Consider the following 23890-nt stretch of genomic DNA (forward strand, 5'->3'; position numbering starts at 1 on the left):
CACCTAAATGCGCAAGCATATAAACGCTTACGCATTTAAAAATTACAGCCTCAATAGAAGTTTGCTTCAAAGAGGTAAACAGTTTTAGTTATTTACGTTTATATACCGCAAATTTCGTCAACATTGTTTCAGTGGTTATCAAGAAAAAGTATCCGCGGACACCTAAGCACTCCTGTGAATTTTCAATGCGAAAGCCTTATTGTCCAGTTGAACGCCGCTGAGCGGTCCTTCGAGTCATGAACTCCTCGTGGACAAGCGAGAGTGTTCAGACACTTGGGCAACGCCTCCTATATAGCAGAAGGCCGGTGCACCTCGATTCGTGACGTCATCCTACCATGCCCGACTGCATTAAAATCTGATGGGGCGCTACCAAGTAAGTCGCGCTGATTTTACCATCACTGTTTTCGTCATAGCTGGGTTGGCAATGAAATTTTGGTCGAAGCAACATAATTGTCCTAAAGCAAAGTGCACAAGCCTATCTAGGCTGCGCTGAATTATCCCCGTGGGTAAGACACCAGGCTTTTGACGAATGGGTCCTAGATTCCAAAATTATTAACGCCTACGTTTTTCCTTTTCAATTTATTGTTGTTTTATACAATAATTTCTTTATAGTGATTACTAACGGTAAATTAGAACGCAAGCGAGAGCTTGTGCGGACAAGGAACACGTGATTAACACAGGCTTGAGAATGTGACGTGGCTACGCAGGTGCGCTTTCACCCGCTCTGCTTCTTCGAAGCACGCACGTGACGTGGTGTCACAGCCAATGGGAATTTCGGAGCCATTTTTGTGCTAGCGACGCCGGATTTTTCCCTCAATGGACCATTTGGTGCTTTCGCATCAAAGAAACCTTTTTCATTACTGCGTACTTTGATACGAGATCCTAAGCTAAAGCTTCCTCTTAAAGCGTCTGGCGAAAGTGCCCACTATCTTAATTGGAGCACTGACAAGTCACGTGGGATGCGCTGATAACCAGTGATTTGCGGTTTGCCAAATGAGAGCGCAAGATGATGAACAATCACCTACATCTTGGCGTCTATAGCCTGTTTGGCATGGTGTGATTCTGTGAAGTCGAACGCTCCGCCTAACAATGGCGCAAGAGCGCATCGCCTTGCTTTGCATGCTCCAACTTCTAATGTCCAACGACGAAGTGATCGCCACTCTACCAGAAGCGGGCCTTCGATACCCTTGATAAGTCAGCACGTTTCTCACATCTTGTTGTCTTGCTTCTGTTGTTCCAACAGAACGCCACTGCAAAATTTCAACCGAGTCCAACCTCCATCATGCCATCGCTGCTGCTACGCAGTACCGGTTTCTGTAGGTACTGCGACACTAATCACATAAAAAAAATATTTAGCGTGTGAAATGAAATTCAGCGAAGATGTGCGGCCTATAATTTCGCTTACGCTGGAAATTACAGGGGGTTCGGCCCCGGCAGAAACCACAGGACAATCGTTTGTGAGATTTTCTGGACAGCCACTGCAGGCTTCAAAATTATATGGGGCTCGAATGTTGAAAACTGCAGTGTCTACAGATTGCAAATTTTCTATAACATTCAAAGTGTTTTACAGGGCACTACGGTAATATATTTGACAGTATTCAATCGTGTTGTTTGTCAGCATTCTTGACCGCTGCGTAAAAAGTAGAGAAAAGAGAGACAATGAAACACTTGATCACTTGATCTTGCTTGCATTTTAAAGAACTTGTTTTTCGTGAATGAGTTCTCTCTATATTTCAAGCAGACAAATTTTAAGTTCCGTGCCTCCCCCCCCCCCCCCCTATATAGTAGGAATGGAAATGTCGTTGCAGAAACCTCAATATTTAGCAAATAACTAACGCTTTTATATTGTATTGCAACGATGGCACTTAGTCTCCTAAAAATAGGCACCATCTGCGTTTTCAGAAGAGAATGTGGTCGAAAAATGCAACGATATCGGAGAGATGGAACTTACTGCGAAACAAGGACAACTTGTGCATAGGGCCAAAAGCAGGGGTGAAAACCATCGGTATGAAGCTCATCAAGTGACCTTAAGCACTGGCGCTGCTAGTATGGACGTTAAGCAGTGATGTTAATAATGGGAATGCCAAAAATTGTACACCACAGTAACAACAATACCCTATTTATATGATTAGGTTGACAGGATTTTGCGCGACCAAATGAAAAAGCGAGCAAGTGATGCATTCATGTATAGATGATAGAGCCACATATCAATAGAAACGCACAGAATAAATCCGAAAGACCAGTCACTTGATTTAGAAGTAACAAGAAGATCATTCATTTCCAAAAGAAAGTACCCTACTGCACTTACTTCTCGGTAGTCATTATTACCCCATTCGTCTAACTGCGAATATTATTTGTGTTCCGTTTTTGTCCCAGATAGGCTTCGATGTGATAAATACGAGTGTCCGGCTGGACGGAGAGTGAACTGCTTCTACGATAAGCTCTTGTATATAGGATGTGGTAAGCATTTCAGTATTTTCAAGAACTGTCATTCTTCTCGCAAATTAGAAACCTTTCTGTGACAATAACAAATCACCCCACCTGTGCCCTCCCTCTTCTGGGTTCCGCCTTGAAGATCCGTAGCCTACGGACAAATTTCCTACTAATAGAATAAGTACCGTGGTATTCTTCCGTATGCAAGATATAAAAGTAGAAAGTTATTTCGCACGTCGATAAACCACGAGATAAGTGGACTTGTTTTTAATTGTAAAACTGAGAAAAACATTCTAAAAGACTTAATGCAATTGTTGAATGCGGTGCGGCATATTGTTATACATACTACGCACTCGGACAGGACGTAAGCCAAACTAAAGAAAAGTTCGCGTAGACAATAAATATGGCCGAAGTAACAAGCAACAAGGATATATTTTTCTCCTATACAGTTACACTACTTATTCCGCAACCAAGCAACAACTCGTAATTATTTGATTGTGCATTCCGATATTACAAGCTGGGCCGTGATTAGTATCAATTCTGAATTAGGGCTGCTAAATTGAAAAAAAGTCATAATAACACTAACAGTCACATAGCTCAGTGCAATCGAACGGTCATAGAAGTTATTCACCACCAGGCCAGAATGCTTCAAGCAAATGCGTGCTACTATCAAACATGTGAACTCCCCATCACTGTAGTGTAAACCTACAATTTCCAGCAAGAAATTAGTGCTCAAGGTCTGCATCGTTTTTCACATCGCATTTGCTTACTTGAGTTTCAATCAGCACTTCTTTCAGTATTCCAGCATTCACTTCCGAGAAGAAAACTCTGGAACCTTATTTACACAAGTTAAAAACGCCTTGTTTGAAGGGTGTATTTAAAACCGTATGTATGTATTCTGGAGCTACTTCTTGCAGGATGTTGTAACTTTTCGGTGTCAACTTTCTCTTCAACATATTATGCAATTGCGCCATCTGAGTGCCCACTTGAAAACGCCTCCATTACTATAATGTTGCTCTTATTTACCAATTTGTAAAGAATAATATTTTCATTATTGTATTTGCATCAAGCATGTGATTGCTTCATTTTGCAAGACAATTATAAACAAGTTTTATTTGTTTGTAGGGAACTCTGTAGCGGCATTCTTCTTTCAATCTTTAAAAGTACGTTCGTCAGATTGTCAGACAGTCGATTTTAGGTTTCATGACTCAAGTGGCAAGGATGCGACAGAAGCAACCCGATTTTCTCGAAGAGGTACTTTTGATGCCGCTGTGCCTTTTCAATCTAATTGTAATCATTTGCTAGAAAGGTTAGTTCTCTGATAACAGAAGTGGCCATTGTGGAAAGGACTTCATCAAGTAATAAAATCAATGGGACTGCCCTGGTTACAAAGATGAGTTCTCTTGAATCTCCTTGTAGGAAAGAAGACGAAGTGCTTTTTTTTTTTGAGACAGTGCTCTTCTTGCTAGGTCCAGTTTATTTTTGCTCACTGCTCGGTTGTGATGGAAGTGGCCACCGCACACGTCTGCCGGCGACGGCGGCGTCAGCGGCGACCGCTACCAGGAAAAGGATCGGTCAAGAGAGCGACAGGGACAGCAGGGACGCCCATGTTTACTCTCTCAGCAGTGAGAACCCTTCCGATGACGACTTCCACTTTCTGCAGAGCCGCATAGCGAAAACTAGGGGCACTAGGACACGTACATTGTCAAGCACGCAAACAGCAAGGCACACGCTGAGTCCGGATGCCAATATGATCGTAGTTGTGCCCGAGCTTGCTTCGGTCAACATGAAGCCGCTTAACACACAGCCTATGTTGATGTAACGGGAAGCCCTGGTGCTAAACGAAATGACGGACACTCGAGTGAACACCCAAGAAAATCTAGTGGCGGGTAATTTCCAGCGTGCGGGTGCTATGACCACTCTACGCAGCGTAACAGACTTCGATGGCATTCATGTGCGCACTTACATCCCTCTGTGGAGTAGTCACTGCCGTTACCTGTGACGTAGACTTGGTTATTCTTAATAACGACTTGCGAATTCTTGTCGAGTCAGCAAATGATGAGGTCATTGTTGATGTTCCTCGGCTAGGCAGTTCAGGCTACCATGAAGGTTGGATTCAAGGGCAAATATATACCATCGCCTAATTAAGTGGGACGCCTCAGACATCCTCTATGGCCCTTCATTGCGAAACCTATTTAATGGAGCAAGTATATGAAACGGACGCATTAGCAGTGTCTTTGAAAACCAGGCAGCATGCTCCCGCTGCGCCGAGCCCTACGCTGCAGATAAATGCGGCGCGACTGTAATGAAGTTTTACAACTGCGGCGGGTCACGTGAAGCTCCATCGACGAATTGCGAACAAATTAAGAAGGAGAACTTGCACTCGAAGAGCTCGACGCTGCTTGGCGACCTGAAGGCGTTCTTCACCACCAAGAGCAGATGGAATCACGTACGCTGCCGTATGCCACCTTGGACAAGACGCACGTCGTTAGCTTCTCAATTACTACAATGGATCTTGGCACAACGGCGTCGTCCCTAAAGAATGGAAATAGAGCGGCTTGATCCCCATACTGAAAGCTGGAAAGTATCCGCTTGATGTATCGTGATATGGTCCGATAGCGCTTTCTAGCAGCGTCGACAAAGTTATGAAAACAATGATTCTTCCTCGCCCTCCTTGAAATGGCACCTCGAGCGATGCAGCAACTATCCGGACGCCAAAGGGGGTTTTTGTCGAGGTCACTCATCCATCGACAACGTCATTGAGCTTGTAACCGGGGTCAAGAAAGTAAAAACGCTTAAGGGCCCTTAAGTGGCCTTTTTTGTAGATGTCAAGGAAGCAAATGGCAACGTCACTCAACTCGCTTGAGGCTGTGGGAGTTTGTGGTTGGTTGCACCAACAGAATTGGGGCTATTCAGGTGCTTTTTTACAGACCAAAAACGGCCCAACTGTGGCACGTCTGCCTTCGTTTGCTGCAGGGTAGATTGTTGGGCCCCTTATTGTTCATCCTCATCAAGGTAGGACTTGCGCAATAGTTACCGCGGACACTTCATGTCTCAATATACGCCGACGACATTTGCATAGGGGCTTCAGCTGTGACTCGCCCTCAGGTGCGAGCCAGGCCTCAGCGGCTGGCAATCATGACGGCGGGTTATTTCCGCGAACAAGGCCCCAATGTTTCTACCGAAAAGTGCGCATTGGTTGGCTTTACGCGCAAACAAATGTCGTTGTATCTCGATTTATTCCAATGGCCAACTTGTGTCCTATGTTAAGGCGCATCACTTCTCTTGGTGTCATCACTTACCACAACCTCTCGCGGCGCTACCACTGCGTTTATCTCAATGTGTTACTTGCCACTGATCAGGTCTTCAAATTTCTCTGCGAGAAAAAGTGGGGTACACCAATTCATTCTATGTTGCAGCTGTACAGGGTACTGTTCGTCGGACTCCTACGTTACAGTCTACGAGTTTTGTCAAACACCTGCAAGATGAACTTTCGCGTTCTCGAGAGCATACAAGGTCTAGGCCTACGCCCGTGTTTATGGCTGTCCCGGCGCACCTTCACAGCAACAACGATTTCCTTTGTTGGAGACCGTATATCCAGACACACGTAACTGTGGACTGTCAGCGATGGCCGACCATCACTTAGCCTCCTTACCAGCCTTTTCAAGAGTGATTAGCGCTCGTCAAGAGTGCATACCATCGTCTTATACACCAGCGGTGAAGCCTTAATCTCCGCTGTGGCTCCTCCGACAGCCTCAAGGGAATTTTGCTATCCGCGAAATTACAATGAAGGCCAATCATCCATCGCCAGCGCAAAAGCAACTGGCGCTTTTTTCGCCATCTTGCTAGTCTTAGGCGACAAAGAGGCACTGGCGACTTTCTTGTAGCCACATAGTTTCAGGCTATGAAGGATGAACATGACTAAAAACAGCGATGGTTCCACCTCGCCTACCAGCTTAACTGCCACATTTGTCGATCCAGCTAAATAGGTTATAGTAAAATTCAAATTCTCGCACATGACTACATCTAATCGGCATAACTTGCAGCGCTCCACGCCGCTATTACTTACGTAAGCGAAGAATCGACTGAGAAATGGGTCGTATTTTGTGACTCTAAGGCAGCTTTTCATAGTATCAAGTCTGCATTACATCAGAGAACTGAGGTGCCGATGATATCTGACATCGAAGTTCACCACCATGCTCTGGAAACGACTTTACTGGCAGTGCTGCCTGGTTTGACCAAGAACACACCCAGACGCGTCCAATACGTTTAGCGAGGTGGGATCGTACCAGGGAACTTAGCCTGCTTGCACGCGAAAAGTCGTAAGATTTTTGGAGTTCAAGTGCCTTCAATTGGCGATTGCATAAGCTGGACCCAATGCTACGGCTACAATTACCACCTAGCCTTTGCCGTGGCGACACTACCTTGCTGTCCCACTTGTAACTGGGAGTGACGTTCACGAACGCTTACTTCTCTCCGTGGCAATGGCCGAGAGCTTGATGCGCGACTTCTGTAGGTTCCAGGAAACCGTCGAGCACCTATGGTGTACCTACCCTCACTACGAGATACATACAATGCCTCTCTCGGCGGACAACTTTAAACCGACTGCACTCGAGACTATTCTCCGAGTCAAAGATACTCGGATCGTGGGCACAACCGTCACTGGCACCAAAAGCGATTCGTGCGCTAGTACACTACTTGAATCTCTCAATCTTCTCTCTCTCTCAATCTTGAATCTTCTCAGTATCTGAAACCTAGTCGCGCTAATATTGCCTCTGCTTAGTCTTCCTATATATACTGCTGCTTAAGTAACAAGGTTAGCAAACTTGTGCACAAGAACGAAGAGCTTGCAAACCGCTTGCATAAAAATATTATGATCTTGCACACACATTCGGAATAACATCAAGCAAGCAATTATTTACTAATAAGAAGCATTGCTGTTTATTCTGCAGAAAAACTACAGAGCACTTGCCTCAAGATTTAAAGATGCCAGAGAATTGGAAGCCCCATGCAGGGTCATACACGTCCTAGCATTGTTAACTTGCTTGACCTTCGCGATGAGATTGTGGTATTAAGGGATGATCATAAATTTAACAACTCGGAAATGCCCTCTCGCTGAACATTTTCCCCCTGGTGTACGATCCGTTCGCAGGGAACTGTGGGATGTTACGACCTCCCACAGGAAAAATCGCTAAGTTGTGCGTGCAAGGTTTGATCTTGTGTTCATCGACAACATCTGCTATTACTTGTATCGCACAAATAATGCCGTTATTACGGCTTCAAGTCGTTCTTCTTACTTGTTCCCAAACTCTTCTTGGCATGCTACACAGTGAGGAAAGAAAGTGCGGCATGAAAACGTTAAAATTGTGCACGTGAATGACAATAGCCTTGTTAATAAATTTCCTGACATTGTTACTTTGGCCATTTATAATACTCCTTTTATTATCGAGGTTACCCAGAAATATTTACGCAATGACATATTTGCGGCTTAAGTGTTTCAACTTGGCTTTACGATTGCCCACTGCGATAGCACGCACACAAGAGTTGTTGGCGTAGCTCTTTTTTGCACTTCGATCTTACGTTTTTGAATTTCTGTGGTTTTAAAGAAGCAGAATCGGTGTGCTGTAAAGGTCACTTGGTAATTGCTTTGGAGTTATTGGTTCAATAGATCGCACTCCATGGTCAATTGTGGAACAACTGTACTCTTTATGAGGATTTCTTCATCATTCATGTCGTATTGCAGCCTTGTACTGCTACTTGCTTTTAATGAGCCGTATATTTTCTGGCAATCTCTGTCTATCACTGCCTACGATTATTGAACCTGTATGTAACGAAGAAACATTTTCCTCTTGTGTAACCTAATACAAATTGTGACCAAAAATACCAGTGGCCCCTCTGTTGTAGACATTGTATTTCTTAGTGAAATCTTGATTATGGCTATAGGTGTGACGTTCTGGATAGAATAGGTGGCCACAAAGGTGTAATAGCTTTTATTAATTTTCCTCTTCATAAAACTACATTTCTTCTTCACACTTCTTATGATTTCACACAAGCGGATGACCAGTCTATTAGTAATTTTTCTGCTGATTCATTTGCGGATTTTGAGCGCCACAATGTCTATGCCGATGTGAATAGCTTGCTTTAGTTTTTCAATGCTGCCGTATGGACATGCGTCACCCACTTTGTTCCATTTAAACCAAGAAAAAATGTCGACGTACCATGGATGACTAGATATATCCTTCACCTTTCTCACCGCCTTGCTAGACTTAAGCGACAAAGAGGCGCTGTTGGCTTTTTTGTAGCCACATGGTTTCATGCTATGAAGGGTGAACACCGACTAAAAACTAAAGCAAGCAGAGATTTCCTCCAGCCATCACTTTACTTAGTTCACTAAAATCAAATCCTAAAAAAGTTGTGTCACTTCACTTGGTAAAACAACATCTCAATACTTAATTATAAATGATGTTTCCACTGACGACCCTCATATCAGTGCAACTGATTTGAACTCGTATTTTCAGTCAGCCTTATCTGCAGACCACCCCGAAATCCCTTATTTCACTTCAGAATCACGTCTCCCTGGTAATAACTTAAGTGTAGCTATGGCAGGTGTCTTAAACATGGTTTGAAATTTAGGTTCTAAAACGAGTTGGGTTCTGATAACGTGCGTAACTACTTTTTCGTATGGCGTGCTTTCTGGTCAAGCAGGTTTCTTACACTGCTAGTTAACAAATCCTTGCAAACGAGCACCCTTCCATCAGCATGGCAAGTTGCGAAAGTCATTGCTTTGCACAAGTGTGGGAGCAAACAAGGTTTATCGAACTACCGACCGATTTCCTTAGCCTCTAGTTGCAGTAACCTTTAGGACATGTCATCTTCAAAGATATAACAGATTTCCTTGGAGCCAGCTACATTTTAACAGTACACCAGCATGCATTTCGCACTCACCTCAGCGTTATTACAGAAATGTCTGAATTTGCTCAGGACGTCTGCCCTGCACTACACCTATGCCTTCAAATCAATGCCACATTTGTTGACTTTTCCAAAGCCTTCTACACAGTTGTGCATTCACAACTTTCAATAAATACATAGTATTTGATCTAACTTTAGCGTAGGTACGTGTGTATATAGTTTCTCTCAGATAGGTCGCAATACGTCGGTTTCAACTCTGCCAAATCCATCATGGTATCCGTTACCTCTGGCTTTCCGCACGGTTCAGTTTGAGCCCGCTTCTCTGAGTCCTGTACGTAAATCAACCTCCTGACAACGTACTGTCAAATAAAATCCGTCTTTACGCTGATGACTGCTCTACCTACCACACAATTACCAGTCATGAACATTATGTCGTTCTGAACAGAGCATTTGCCAACTTTTGCACTTGGTGTAATGAGTGGCAAATGAGCAACAATTTTCTCAAATCTGTATGTCCTTCTCGACAAGTGCTAAACAATTGTGCCATCATTACTGTTTCAATGGCATTCCTCTTGGAAAAGTGTATCAATGTATGTGTCATGGCGTTCTCTTCACAAACAATTTATCATGGACCAAACATATTGAAGCAACGTGTTCTAAAGCCGTAGCATGTAAAATTTACCGAAAGTGTTCACTGCGCTCAGCATCTAAAGAAATCATATTGCTCACTTACAAAACTCTTAGAACACGGCCCTGCCAATTGTAATCCATATCCAATTCGAATCTGTCCAAAAACGTTTTCGATTTATATACCGGCGTGACAAGGAATCTTCCCTCATTTCTAACCTTTCTTCCTTGAATCTGTCTTTTTTAGTAGAGAGACGTCATGTAGACAGCCTTAAACTGTTTTACACTACCGCTGGCTCCGAACATTGTGCCTCTTTGGAATATACTAAATTTGCTAAAGTGCCACATAGCAGGAATTGTCACTCTCTAAATATGAACGTCTGAACGTCATATACGTATATATGACAAACTCAAACATAGCTTTCTCTAGATCCATAGAAATGGGGAATTGGCTGCACTCATATATTCTGAATTTGACATTTCATAAATTTGTTCAGGCAATCACCAGTTGCATACCTCGCGATTCCTCGGAGAATGTATTGCGTACTATGTATATATGCATATGCGAGGCGTTTCACTTTACTTGGGCTAAACTTTAAAGATATTAAAATGTGACGTAGCTGGATAGAGCCAAGGTAATGTAGTTTACCGTCGTTTGGAAATACCCAGATCATCTTTGTATTCCGTCAAATTACATAAGTCATAGCGAACTAATTATCTATTCAAATATTATATTAAGAGAAAACGTGTCTGTGATAGACTTGTAGAGCAAAATAAAAAACTACCGATACAGTTTTCTGCGGCTCAATGCATGCTGCATAAAAGTGTTTTTCCGATCGTATAAGAAGCCGCACGCATACAGCAAAGCTGTGTACACTCTGAAAAGAGTTTACATCGTTTGGAGTGTATATTTGCCGCACAACAATAATCGTCATTTGTCTTGCCCGCAGTTCCTTTCATGAAAACGCTGCGCTCGTTACTTTCCTGTCGAGAACGCTCTGTCATGCTGATAAGGCGCATGCCGTTCGTGACTTGGAAGTACCGGGCTCGCAGCGTTAAAGAATGAACTATGGGCAAGACAGATGACGATCATTCTTCTGTGGCAAATATACACCCCAAAGGGTGCAACTGTTTATAGAGTGCATGACTAGGATCACAGGAATTTTTCGTCTCCGACGTCAGACATTTCAACCAATAACAGTGGAAAGCGTGCGTCCCGTGCGCCAGTGATCCTTGAAGCACTAGCGGATAGTGGTCGCATCCGCGCATCCGCGGCATGTGCATCCGCGGCATCCGCAGCAAGCTGACGCGACCGCGGTGTCCACGTGATCTCTCACGTCCCGTCACGCCAACGGTGGCGCCAGCTTTTCCAGGGGTTGAGCTCGCCCCCAATATCAGGCAGCAAACTTTTCAGGACAAGTACGCAAATGTTAGTAGGGGTGACGTCTGCCTTAAAAACACATAAATGCAAATGAAGCATTCACTATATGAATGTTCATGTTTGTTTCAGCACTTACCAACAAAACCTGTGAAGACCCATGGAGATCCTTTTGTGGCAAAGATACTCATGTCACATGCAATGAAACAGGAGGCCTGTGCAGGTGTCGTTGTCGTAAGTCTAATAATTCTTTTCATACCCCGATAGGAAGCATGGCACGTGGATATGCTCTTGTTTATATTGTGCTGTCTCTATTTGAAAGCTAAAATTTTACTAAAGAGCAAATGCCGAAGCACTTGTGTTAGCATTCGTGCCCCCCCCCCATCGTTCTACCCTATACTAGAATATAATTTAGTGTAAAACAGTCAAATAGCGTGGAACGTAGATATATAAGCTGCCCACAATACATCTCAACAGGTAACAACATTTATTGCTCTGAACCAATCAACATGAGTCGTGCAAATATTACATTATGCATTACTGCAGCAGACTTCTTGCCGAGGCAAACGCAATTTCATGCGGACGGCTGCAGCTGATGATAAATATTTTTTACAATCTAAGATTTGAGAACGGCGTGGACGACGTGTACATTAGTTGACATTTTTGTTTACACTTGTATTATGCCTCATGTTATTGAATTGCACAATATGGCAATATATTGGCCATCACGGAAGTTGAACTAACAAACAGAAACCTTCTCTTGCCGTAAAGAATGGCAGGGAGCCGTCACTACACTGTTCCTCTTAAGTGTAAGAAGTTTCTAGAGGTAATATTATTAGCGTTATACTATAAATCGATTGAGAAGCATTTGCATGCTGTTTCCTGCAATTGCATAAGTTTCCTGGCAGAAAAGTAAGTACGCAAAATGCGAACACGTACCACGTGACTCGTCACTCGCGAGCCGCGACAGCCGCGCCTTACCAAACATGCATCGCATGAACGAAGGCCGATTTTGTAGCCACACACTGCTTTACCAGAAGTACCGGAGCGCATACGTCAAGGACGCTCACCACGTCATTCGATCCAGTGGCCGTGCGCATTTGTGCTGCATAATATCCACGCTGAGATTTCCGATAACGATAAGCAGTGGCCGGCAGCAGAGAAATGGTGGTGAGATGCTCGGAGCATGGCCGTGCAATGAAGAGCGTTTGCCGAGTCATCATCTTACCTTCATTGAGATGTGCAGCCGATCACTTCTGGCATTAGAGCGCTCCTGGCTTCAACCAGCCCTCGTTCGCGCGCTCGAGGTCTCAGCGCAGAGCTATCGAGGCGCGCAAGCGGCTAGTCACACGGTAGTTATTTTGTGTGTTTCATGGGCTTGCATTCAAGCAAGAGAAAAGCTTTTATGTAACAGAAATTACGCAGCAGCAGATGGATCTATTATTTTTCAGTATTGTTTCTAACTCTGATTGAATATTTTGATCTCAACATAATGTTTAAGCAATTTGTGTAAGACTGTGTCATAGTTATCTAATTCTGCACAATAAACAAACAGTCTGACTTCTACTAAGCAATGGCAAACACATTTACCTAAGGTTTTTCCAGCTACATGGCACTTGATCATTGCTAACCTTGGCACCAACTTACGTTATACGCCTTGTTTAAAACCGCGCACCATACACTCTCAAACAAATGTACAGCCTTTGGGTCATATCTTGCTACACAGCAATAATTGTCATCTATCTTGCTTGCGTTTCTTTTCTTGAAAACTCTGCTCTCGCTACTTTCCTGTCGAGAATGCCCTGTCATGCTGATAACGCGTATGCCGTTCGTGACTTGGAAGGACCGAACTCGCTGTGTTAAAGAAAGGGTATGAGGACAAGACAGATCACGATTATTGTTCTTTGGCAAGATGCGACCCAAAGGGTGTAATTTTGCCTAATAGTGTAGAAAAAAGTACGGAAGCCCCGACTACGTTTATATCAGCCATTTGAAATGTCTCCGCGATGACCGTGCAAATTTCACCTTTTTAACTGAGCAAGAATAACTTGCCACGCAAATGTTCACTTTCACAGCGACGTTGTTAGCCTCTCGATGGTCAGCATTTTACGTGACCGTCCGTGAACAAAAGTTATCATCATTAGTAATGGTTAATTCCCCCCTAGGCAAGCTAAAGTTCAAAGGTTCAGAACCTTCTTAATGCAGGATCTGCAAGCGCTCACCAAAGTGAAGTCAACAATGCATACATAAATTAGAATCACTCATAGAACGTACAGAACAGCCTACGGTTCAATAAAGAACAAGCTCAAGACAAGTATCTATCATCATCAGCAATAGCTCATAACCCCGTAAGCAATGGTTCATGCCCCCGTAAGGAAGCAAAAAAAATATATGTGTAGCGTGCTTAAGCTTCGCGTTAAAGGGCGAAGCGAGATATCATTCAGTGATCCCTGAATGCTTCTCCATCTCCCAGCACCTACAGCTTATGTAACCGTAATCTTTCGTTGAAACGCTAGCGGCAAACACTATGCACGAAGGCGAGCGAGCACCATTTAGATGGTGTTGCAAGGAAGCGAGCTCCTACTAAGACAAATCTCAAACGGCAGCTCGAAAAAGTGTTTCTGCTTGAGTTTCTGCGTAACAGAATTATGCTTTCTCGTATATTAAAGTTACAACCCGCCGCTATCGCCTCTGCAGGTTGTGCGTAAGTCACACATTACGAATTTTGTGATGCATTTTACTGTCAGATGCCTTTTTATCAAATTCTTAATTTTGATGAAACTAGAACTAGGGATTCCTATCAATACGAGTATAGATGTCTTGCTAAAGTTAGGACTCCACAACACTCTGGACGAATTCATAGCAGCTCAACAAACATCTCAGGCAGAACGACTAACCAAAACAAGGCTAAAAAAGGCTGATGGTACGCAAGCTAGTAATAAAGTACCACAATATAGACGTGGAAAAAAGGACGATAACAAGATATATTTATGACAAACTCCTAGTGCCGAATACACCCAAAAACATGCGCCCATGTCACAACGAGGGCCGACGCATGAGGAGAGAAGAGAAAAATACCCGACGGTGTGGCTATGACGACAGAGCAACCTTCGTAGACACGGCTGAATACCCGCACAGAAATACCTACGCCTTAGTAGTTGTGCATCACGCGCGAAAACCCCTTACGTGTGTGTCAGTTAATACCGAACATTCCGAGACAGCAGAGGAGGTAGTTATTGCACTAGAATTGGCCTTCACGAATGCTCAAGACATCCTTAGCGATTCTCAGGCGCCGATTAGAAATTATGCTAAGAGCAGGAAATCTCCTGAGGCATGGTATATCATCAGAGTCAGCGAAGCAATATTTTCTAAGGCAAAGAACGGCAGGCATTTTCTCCCGTTCTCAGAGCATATGACTGCAGTCATTTCCGCAATCAACCCCAAAGAGGTAGCACACCGCGATGCTGGAGGTATTACTCGCTGAGCAGAGCAAGGAGTGACTTCCATTGGTCATTGAACGCGGGGGAGGAGATTTAGAGAGGAAAAGACAGATTAACAATATTTAGCGATATTATGAAATTCTAATAATATTTGAGGTGAATTTTACCACTGCCTCACACTAAACTGAACAGAGCTGAGTCCGCCAATTGGAGGTGATTACAAACAGAAATTTATACGAGTGCCGTGCAACTAGTACTTTTCTACCCCTAGATATACGAGAGCGATATATGCAAGATACGCAAGTGTGCTAGAGCCACCCTTCAACACGTGTTGTGGGGGTTTAAAATATATCAAGCTTAAATGAAATTTCTACGGGTACGGTGGTCGGCCGCGCTGGTCAACTCAGCACTCTAAAACCAACATTGGGCCGTCCAGCCATCTACGGAGGCCGCACTGGAGCAACAGCGCCCAGTGGCCATCTAGATGGCCCCAGGACCGCGCCTCCCAATCGCCGGATTCCAAATAAAGTTATCTTCCTCATTCATATTACTTTGAGAACTGTAATTTAGACAAGTAATACCTGGGCACGAGGTGGAAGGCCTCCGTGGGTCGGGATGCGTTGTTTGGGATGTTTTTTTCTCATACGGACAATGCCGCTGGCGCCGGTGCCGACATCGACACCAACGCTGGCTTTTCTGTGACACGGGGTCCTTAAGGCTGTCGCGTTAAAATTGCATTGGCCCATAACCCCATAAGTCAGTAGCTGCGAGCGCTCAGCAGAGTGAAGCAAACTATGCACACCATTAATAAAATCATTCATACAGCACACAAAACAGCATACTTTTAAATAAAGCAAAAGCTAAAAACTAGCGTCCGAACTATCAATAAAGGATTGCATACCCCCTGCTATACCCCCTGCAAAACCATCGCTGCTGTAGCGATGGTTTTGCAACAGTATTGCTGAACATCGACTTACACAGAGCCGGGATGACGAGTTATTCTTTTCCTTGCACTGTAGTATAAATAAGAAAATTACCAATATAAGATCTATCATTCAGCCTTTTTACATAGACGTGTGATTGGTCGCGAGGGTTGCAATGTGGGCTTGTTGGTAATGCATCTTCAAGGGGTGTACGGTAGCGCGATTAAAAGACGGGACGAAAGAAGAAACAGTGTCCATGTTTGTCTTCTTTTGTCCCATCTTTGAATCGCACTGCCGTACACCCCTTGTGATTGGTCGACAGCATGAACATTGCCTCATGCCTCATTGCCTCAACAAATTCGTTTAAACGTACATACGTCATTTCAAATAAAACGAAGTTGCTTTTAAGTGCAAATATCGGCGAACCGGTTCTTCACCTGTGTACAATAATTCAATCATCATGCACCAGTTGCCTTCATCTATCAGCGGTTCTCGTCACACACAATCTCACGTCTCCGACACCATTGCTCGCCTTGCATAAATAAGTCGGTGCATCTGGTAACGCTTTTAAAAACCCTGAACAATCCTCGGTAGGCAGCTACTTGTAAATTTCTTCGAAGATTGATTTCCATATTGCATGAAACCTGCATATTTTGTTTAAGCGCAGCAACTCGCCATAGAGCTAGTTTTCCATCACCTGTTTAATTGCGTGACAGGTGCCAGCCCGATATATTGACTTCATCTCTTTCCACACTTATAGTTCATTTCATTTATAATAAGTCACCATTGCCCATCCCGAGCTTGGTGATGGGCATGATGTAAAATTTGCTGGGCATGGCGGAAAACATGGTGAGTATGATGGAATTTATCATGGGTATGTTGGGTGGATGGTGGGTAAAGTGGTTGATCGCGTGATTTGTTGGTGGGATACATACTGGGTGACTTGTCTCAATGGTGGGCGTGCTGGGTGAATGGTGGGTGTGGTGGGTGCATGGTGGGGTACATACTGGGTGACCTGTGTAAACGGTGGGTGCATGCTGGGCCTGCTGGGAGGGTGGTGGCTAGATACTGAGTGACGAATGGGAATGGCGGGTGAATAATGGATGTGCTGGTTGAATGGTGGGGTGTACGTAATGGGTGACATGTAAATGGTGGGTGAACGGTGTGCGTGCTGGGTGAATGGTGGGCATACTCGGTGGGTCATGGGACACATAGTGGAAGAAAATTTAGCGAATATACGTGACAGTGAGAATAGGTGCGTCAATCGTAGTGACACGTATAGTGATGATGGCGGGTGCCTACTGTGTATACGGTTGTCTGATTTGCCAAATGGTAGCACTGCATGTTGTCCCATTTTTTACTTATATAAACATGCATGCACATGTATTTTATTAAAACTTTTATAGTAATTTTTCAACGTATTATTTCATAATGCATGGCTACTTATTGACTATTGTACCCTGGTAATTTGTGCCTAGTATTTGTAATGCTGCTTTCATTATTGTGACAATTTCAGTTTAAAGCGATATTGAGTTTAATTAAACTTGAACATCGATGGTGATGGTGAACCGTGATTGATATTTCTGTGCTACTATATCTTACTGGCTATGGTAAATTGCATATACCTGTCAGCATAGTGGGAAGCACTTTCTCACAGTGAGTGTTGAGATAGCAACACAGAATTCTCAATGCAAACTAAAATTTTATTCTTAAATAATTTACGTGTAATAGGTACAAATGCCAATCATACATATGTGGCACATAAAACATGCGATATTGAAGTTCCCACAGTGGTAACACATATAATGCTGCACCAAAAATAAAACATAGGTGAAGGATGTTTCTTAAGGCAGCCACTCTTATAAAAAGTCCGTTGTGAAATCGTTATGCAGAATGTACATCAGCAAAATTGCAAAAATTTTAATGGTTACAGTATGCCTTCTTTCAGTGGATTGTCTGAGCATGTGCATATATTTGGGTTCAAGGCGCAAAAAAAAAAGTGCTAGCAGCGATGTTTATCTTCGGACATATAATTTCAAGTATTGAAGCTCTTAAGTGCCTTATTTTGTACAGTAATGATACATAATTCAAGTATGCTGCATTTTAAATTAATGAATCTTGCTCTATTCTATGCAATGGAGGATGGTCCAGATATTGCAGTAGCTTTTCCTATGTATCAGGAATGTAACTGTCAGTCAACTAGCTATACAACCTTCATTATAGAAGAGAAAGCATTACACTCCAATTCTTACGAATTAAGGCATTGCTTTTAGAGATTAGGCGTATGCTATTCCACTAAGCACTACATTGCAATGTAGTTGCAATGGGTTGCTCTAATGAAGAAAGAAAAAAAGAACCCATCAGAAAAAATATATCTTTATGAAGGTACACGTTAAAGAAAATGCAGCACCTTGTTTTGTGCAGTATGCTAAATATGGAGCCAGAGTTTCTGAAACAAAATGTAGTGTTAAATAGGGCTTGTAGAGTGAGCTTAGCACATCTCCTATAATATTTTGTTAAATGTACGCTATTAAATTGTAAGTGAAGATGAGCAGAAATATTTTTATATTAAAATCTATAGTTTTCACAAACCTTAGTGGACAATAACAAGTACCTGTATATGCAACGCAGAATATTAATTGTCCTTCGAGTGCGAAACATTTAGGGAATATAGAATTGCTTTTACAAAGTAACTTTTTCCCCGCGATAGGATAATTGTGCTTCTTTTCTTGCTTCCTTTTCTGTTATTAAAAGTGCTAGACGTACCTTCATGTATTTTCCATGCATTTTTCTGTAATTCTTTATTAGGCAGAGTACACCATAGTGCATAAATGCCTCTGCAACATCTAATTACTTTCATGCATCAACGAAATCTACCCAATAGCCACTTATTTTCTTTTATCACAATCTCATAACACCATTATGTGTAATGCTGTCATCTTTGACTGCATTTCTATCTTTTTTAAAACCAGATTCTGTTGATGCAATAGAGCAGAAATAGTCTGTCCTGTACAGTGTATGAAACACCCCTTTCCTATGCTGCGATAGGTCACCAGTTGTCCTACATATCGAAATATATGCCCCGCTTGTGAAGCTTATGCCACAGGACTGTGCTATTGCAAAAATGCTCTTTGGAAAGGCAAAGTGCCCGCTGAAAAGCAAACCATGATACATGATGGCCAAGGCTCTAGCACTGTACACACCTTTCGAGCGACACTCTAATGTGAATTTTGTAATCCTCGAATGGGGACAAGAGTTATAAAGAATTGCACTAGGTGCATTTTTTCAAAGGCTACTTTTTAATGTTAACTGCCACCTAAACACACAGCGATTGGGAAGATGTGATATGATGTGCATATGATGTGATAGGACACATTCACGCTGCGGAGACATGCGGTTTTTTCGAGGAATCTTCGTGGGCCGCACGATAAATACAGAAGGCCTAGACGACAGGAGCGCAATCCGCGCACATTCAACATACCAACACGAAAGCAATGCGGATGACATGGGTGTAAGCTGCGCCCCACGAGTGATGAATCCTAGTAGATTTGATGCTTTTTGACTGAATAAGTTACGATGCGCACGGAGACGTCGCGCGCTGCACATGTGTACCTCCGAGGTCATGCAAACAATTTGTAACGCTACAGTAGAGACTGACCACAGCAACACGTAATTTAAAACGAAGGGATGGCGCAGGTAGCACAGGCACTAGTGCAAAGCGTCGTGGATGGGCTTCAAACAGCTGAGTGAACTAAAGAAGTAGCCGGCAGACTTTCCAGAAGGGAGCAGTGGGAGACTTGGCTTGCCCGCCTTGACCAGGCACGGCGGACCGCTCAAGCCAGTGGAGTCCTGGACTAAGGGCTCCGCCCACTCGCCTTGCACACCCACATTTTTTTTTAAAGCGTTCTGATATATATATATATATATATATATATATATATATATATATATATATATATATATATATATATATATATATATATATATATATATATATATACTGTCACCGTGACTTAGGTGCAAATTTCGGCATTTCAATTCATATTGAATTGTACTCTGTTCCAAATGAACTTTTATGCGCGGTAAAAGAGCTAATCGACTTGTGTGCTGTAGTGTCTGTTCATAACAATTGTGGCATTACCAGAGAAGGTTTTTTGGAACTTTTAGGGTCTACCTAGACACAACTATTGTAAAATTTGAAGGGAACCTGTACACCCAGAAATGGAGCATCTACATAGGTTTGTTTGTAGCCCCTATCTTGTGCGAATTCAACCATGCTAGGTTTGACCGCCAGCTTCAAGCTCAGCTTAACGCTACCAACCTTGGTTTTTTAAAAGTGTTTAGATATCTAGACAATTTCTTATCCTGATAAACGTTGACCGCAAAGCGAGTGATAGCAGTGTCGCTGAGGAAGTATACTAGAAGTTTTTAAACATTCTTCCAATTACCTATATTTTACCCTTGAACAGCAGCAAGAACAAAGTATTCAGATTTTAGATTTATAAATTTCTTTTGAGATGCTTGATCAGATGTGCTGAGCCTATACACTGCGTTCTAAGAAGGTAGTTTTACTGTTCCCTTATTTGCACCCGAAACTAATTAAGAGAGGCGTAGCTATCACATGTTTCAGGTCAGCCTTTCTGAAGTTTCAGAAATTTTCAGACCCAAGTAAATAAGTGGAAACAGGCAGGCCTTCCTTCAGCCCTTCTTCAGGCATTGGGTGAATCGCTGTTGTGGAAGCTGCGGCACAAGGCACGCGGGCGGGAGCAGGCGACCCCCCACAACAGAGGCCTCCTAGAAGTCATGCCCTATGTGCACAACATGGCACGCAGCCTGAAGCAGGTGGGGGCTAAACAGGGCATCTTACTCATGTTCTCAGCCCCCTGCAGTTTATCGCAACTACATAGGCGCATAGCGGATGGTTTTCGCAAGGCCGCCTGTACTACTAAGCACGAGTACCAGTACGTGCACTGTGCCACCAATGTGGTGTACCAGCTTCCCCTGCAATGTTGCAGTGTTTATGTTGGCCAAACTGGCCAGTGTAATAATGCAGACAGCGGCAGCATTTCCGCTCATTGAAGGATAATAATGGCAGCGGTGGCGTAGAGGTAGAACACCCGCTTCGCGAGGTCCGTGGTCGCGAGGTCTGTGGTTCGAGTCCCGGTGCCGCGCAATTTTCCACCGGGTTAAAAAAAAATCCGCGTGTTGATAAAATTGCATAAAAAGGCCTGGAGTGTGGCCTGATCCCGGTGACCAGAACTGGTAACGCACTCCCTCACCAGAGCAGGATTGGCCACCCTGGTGCAGTACTAGGCCACAACCTCCTATATGAAGGATAATAGCGGTACCGATCTCCCCAGACGCACCAAGGAATGCACAGGTTGATAACCCAAATTCATCAAGCCATCATTGTAGGAGGGGCAGACACTAGACTTGAGCGAGAAATTATGAAAGCGACCGACATGCACAGAATTGTCCTAGACCCTTGTATAAGTGAGCCTTCGGTGGCTCTCCTAGATAAAGAAACCCCGTTTTGGATTAAACAATGACAGTTGATTTTTGCCGCTTGGCACTTTTCATAGTTATCTATGCTGCTTTCTGCCACGTGTGTTCCAGCTTGTTCTTCAGTATGTGAAGGCACGCTGTGCGCAGATGCGACCTTTTGCTGCTATGTGTTTCATTGTAATAAACCTCGGTTGCTAGTTACCACTCGTCCTTTTCAATTCTTCGTCTTACGTCCCGTCTGAAGTCGCGGTTGTTTTCTTCTTTAAATAAATTGTATACATACATTCGCATTCAGCGCCACGTTTCGCTACGTAGTGAAGACGCTCCTGTTCTGTGTGATGCTGCATTCGGGCCTGGATGTCCTCGACGCCGAGTGCACGCCTTGTAGCTATCTTGCTGGCGCGTTTATGGGCTCCATCTACATACGTGGCCAGCACACTGTTGAGACTCCAATTCAAAGCGCTTTCTTCAGGCGAAGGACGATTGTAATGTTTACACTATCACAGCCCAACACCTGCATTCTTGTGGTATAGGAATTAAAACAAGCACAACATGTGCAATACGCGTAAACTGTGAACTGCTGGCGCAGCAGCACCAACCGGGATGCGCAGTGGTGAGTGTCATCTGGTGTTGTTGAAAGAAAGCCGGCGGCACGCATGACAAGACCATACAGCAGCCACGCCCGTAAAGTTAGCAGAAGAGGCATAGAAAGCTTCACTTTAAAACATTGGTTGCCATCGTTTGTAGCTAAATAAAGCTTGCAATCCAGCCATGAATACAGTTCTTGCATAAAATGTTTATGGCTATATGGCAAATGCAAAAGTTACGACCTGTTTCCTCACCAACTGCATGATCAACAGGAATCGGTAGCAGATGATAGAGTGGACAAACCTGGCAGCTTGCGCCTTGCAGCTCTCCTGCATGCGTTAGAGTCATTGTAGCCGAATTGTGGCTTTCCTAATCTGACAGGAATTTGAGTGGTCGAAGAGCAGACAAATTATGCAAAATCGGAAGCCAAAGATCTGCGCCACGAGGCTTTGAGTGCAGCTGTCATGTGACTAAAGCCAACCTCTCTATGAGAAGAAGCGTGGCTTTGGCAAATAACACCTCTAAAAATTCCATATATATATCTGCAAAGCAATATTACACGTGTGTATGCATTTCCGCTGCAAATAAAGCTGTTCTGGTTTAGCGCTGGTTATCATATGTTTGTGCGTAATATTTGGTGTATTTCTTTATCTCAAACTTTTGTTGAATGGATCTTTGGCTTGAAGTAATTGCAGCATATTTCCTTCATTCACTTATTGCTACAAGTCATTGCAAGAACAATTTACTTCTGTATTTATCGCACTCTTCTTTTAGACTGCCTGGAGAAATACAAAGGTGACCATCCGATTGGGCCACCAGCACCAGCTCCGGAGCACCGCCGTGCTTCTGTGCGGAAGCACCTTCATGGCTTTTTTACAGACGCAGGTCACCAGGGCAAGCGAGTGCGAAAATAAATACAGCATAAGTTCAGTAAATTTTTTTTTCAATAAAGTGTGATAATATGCAACTTAGTATATGGGGCTCTACATTGATTCTTTATGGCATGAAAAAAGCTACATACTTGGCCACATGTGGAACAGAGTGTACGCTTCACAAGACTCAAGATCACATGAGGATAACTCGTCATGAGCTTCCCAAGTGGAATGGTACTCCTTCAATTCATCGCACAACTTGCCTTCGATGTGCTGTGTCCACGATCATATCCAACATGCCGCCCAGCACTCACCGTGCCGCCCATCACCCATCGTGCCTCCCGTCACCAATCATCCCACCGTCACCCACCATGCCACCCAGCGCACCACCGTGCCGCCGGTCACCCATCGTACCACCTGTCATCCATCGTCCCACCCGTCACCCACCATGCCACCCTTCATCCACCATGCCACCCATCGCCATAATCCACCCTGATGGTGAGTGATCGATTCCACCATTCCCAGCAACGGCCAAATTTTCAATAAGGAATTTTACATAAAATGTTTATGCCTATATGGCAAATGCTGAACTTACGCCCCGTTTCCTCACCAAGTGCAAGAGCAACAGGTAACGCTAGCAGATGATAGAGTGAACAAACCAGGTAGGTTGCGCCTTGCAGCTCTCCTGTATGTCATAGGAACGTAGCCAAATCGTGGTTCTCCTAATGTGACAGAAATTTTGGTGGTCGAAAAGCAGATAAATTATGCAAAATCGGAAGCCAAACATCTGCCTCATGAGGCTTTGAGTGCAGCTGCCATATGACTAAAGCCAACGTTTCTATGAGAAGAGGTGTAGCTTTGGCAAAAAACACCTAAACAATCCCATGTATATCTGCAAAACAATGTGATGCATGTGTATACACTCTCACTGCAAATAAAGCAGCTCTAGCTTGCGCACTGGGTATCATATGTTACTGTGTAATATTTGCTGCAATTTATGATCTGATACATTTGTTTAATCGATGGTCTGCTTTAAATGATTGTAGCACATTTTCTTGATTCACTTGTTGCTACAAATCATTGCAAAAACAATTTACTTCTATATTTATCGCACTCTTCTTTTAGACTGTCTGGAGAAATACATAGGTAACCTTCCAATGGGGCCACCAGCACCACCTCCGGAGAACTGCCTTGTTTCTGTGTGGAAGCACTATC

At 43.6% G+C, this 23890-nt stretch overlaps 1 long non-coding RNA gene across 1 annotated transcript; it reads left to right on the forward strand.

The window, feature by feature from the left end:
* Window positions 1-2374: 2374 nt before the first annotated feature.
* LOC140219327 (uncharacterized) lies at window positions 2375-22768 on the forward strand. The gene is made up of 4 exons (XR_011895521.1): window positions 2375-2460; window positions 11480-11581; window positions 16471-16559; window positions 22578-22768. It is a non-coding gene; the product is annotated as an uncharacterized lncRNA (long non-coding RNA).
* Window positions 22769-23890: the final 1122 nt, after the last annotated feature.

This window comes from Dermacentor andersoni, chromosome 7 (genome assembly GCF_023375885.2).
Source record: "Dermacentor andersoni chromosome 7, qqDerAnde1_hic_scaffold, whole genome shotgun sequence".
Lineage (NCBI taxonomy): Eukaryota > Metazoa > Arthropoda > Arachnida > Ixodida > Ixodidae > Dermacentor > Dermacentor andersoni.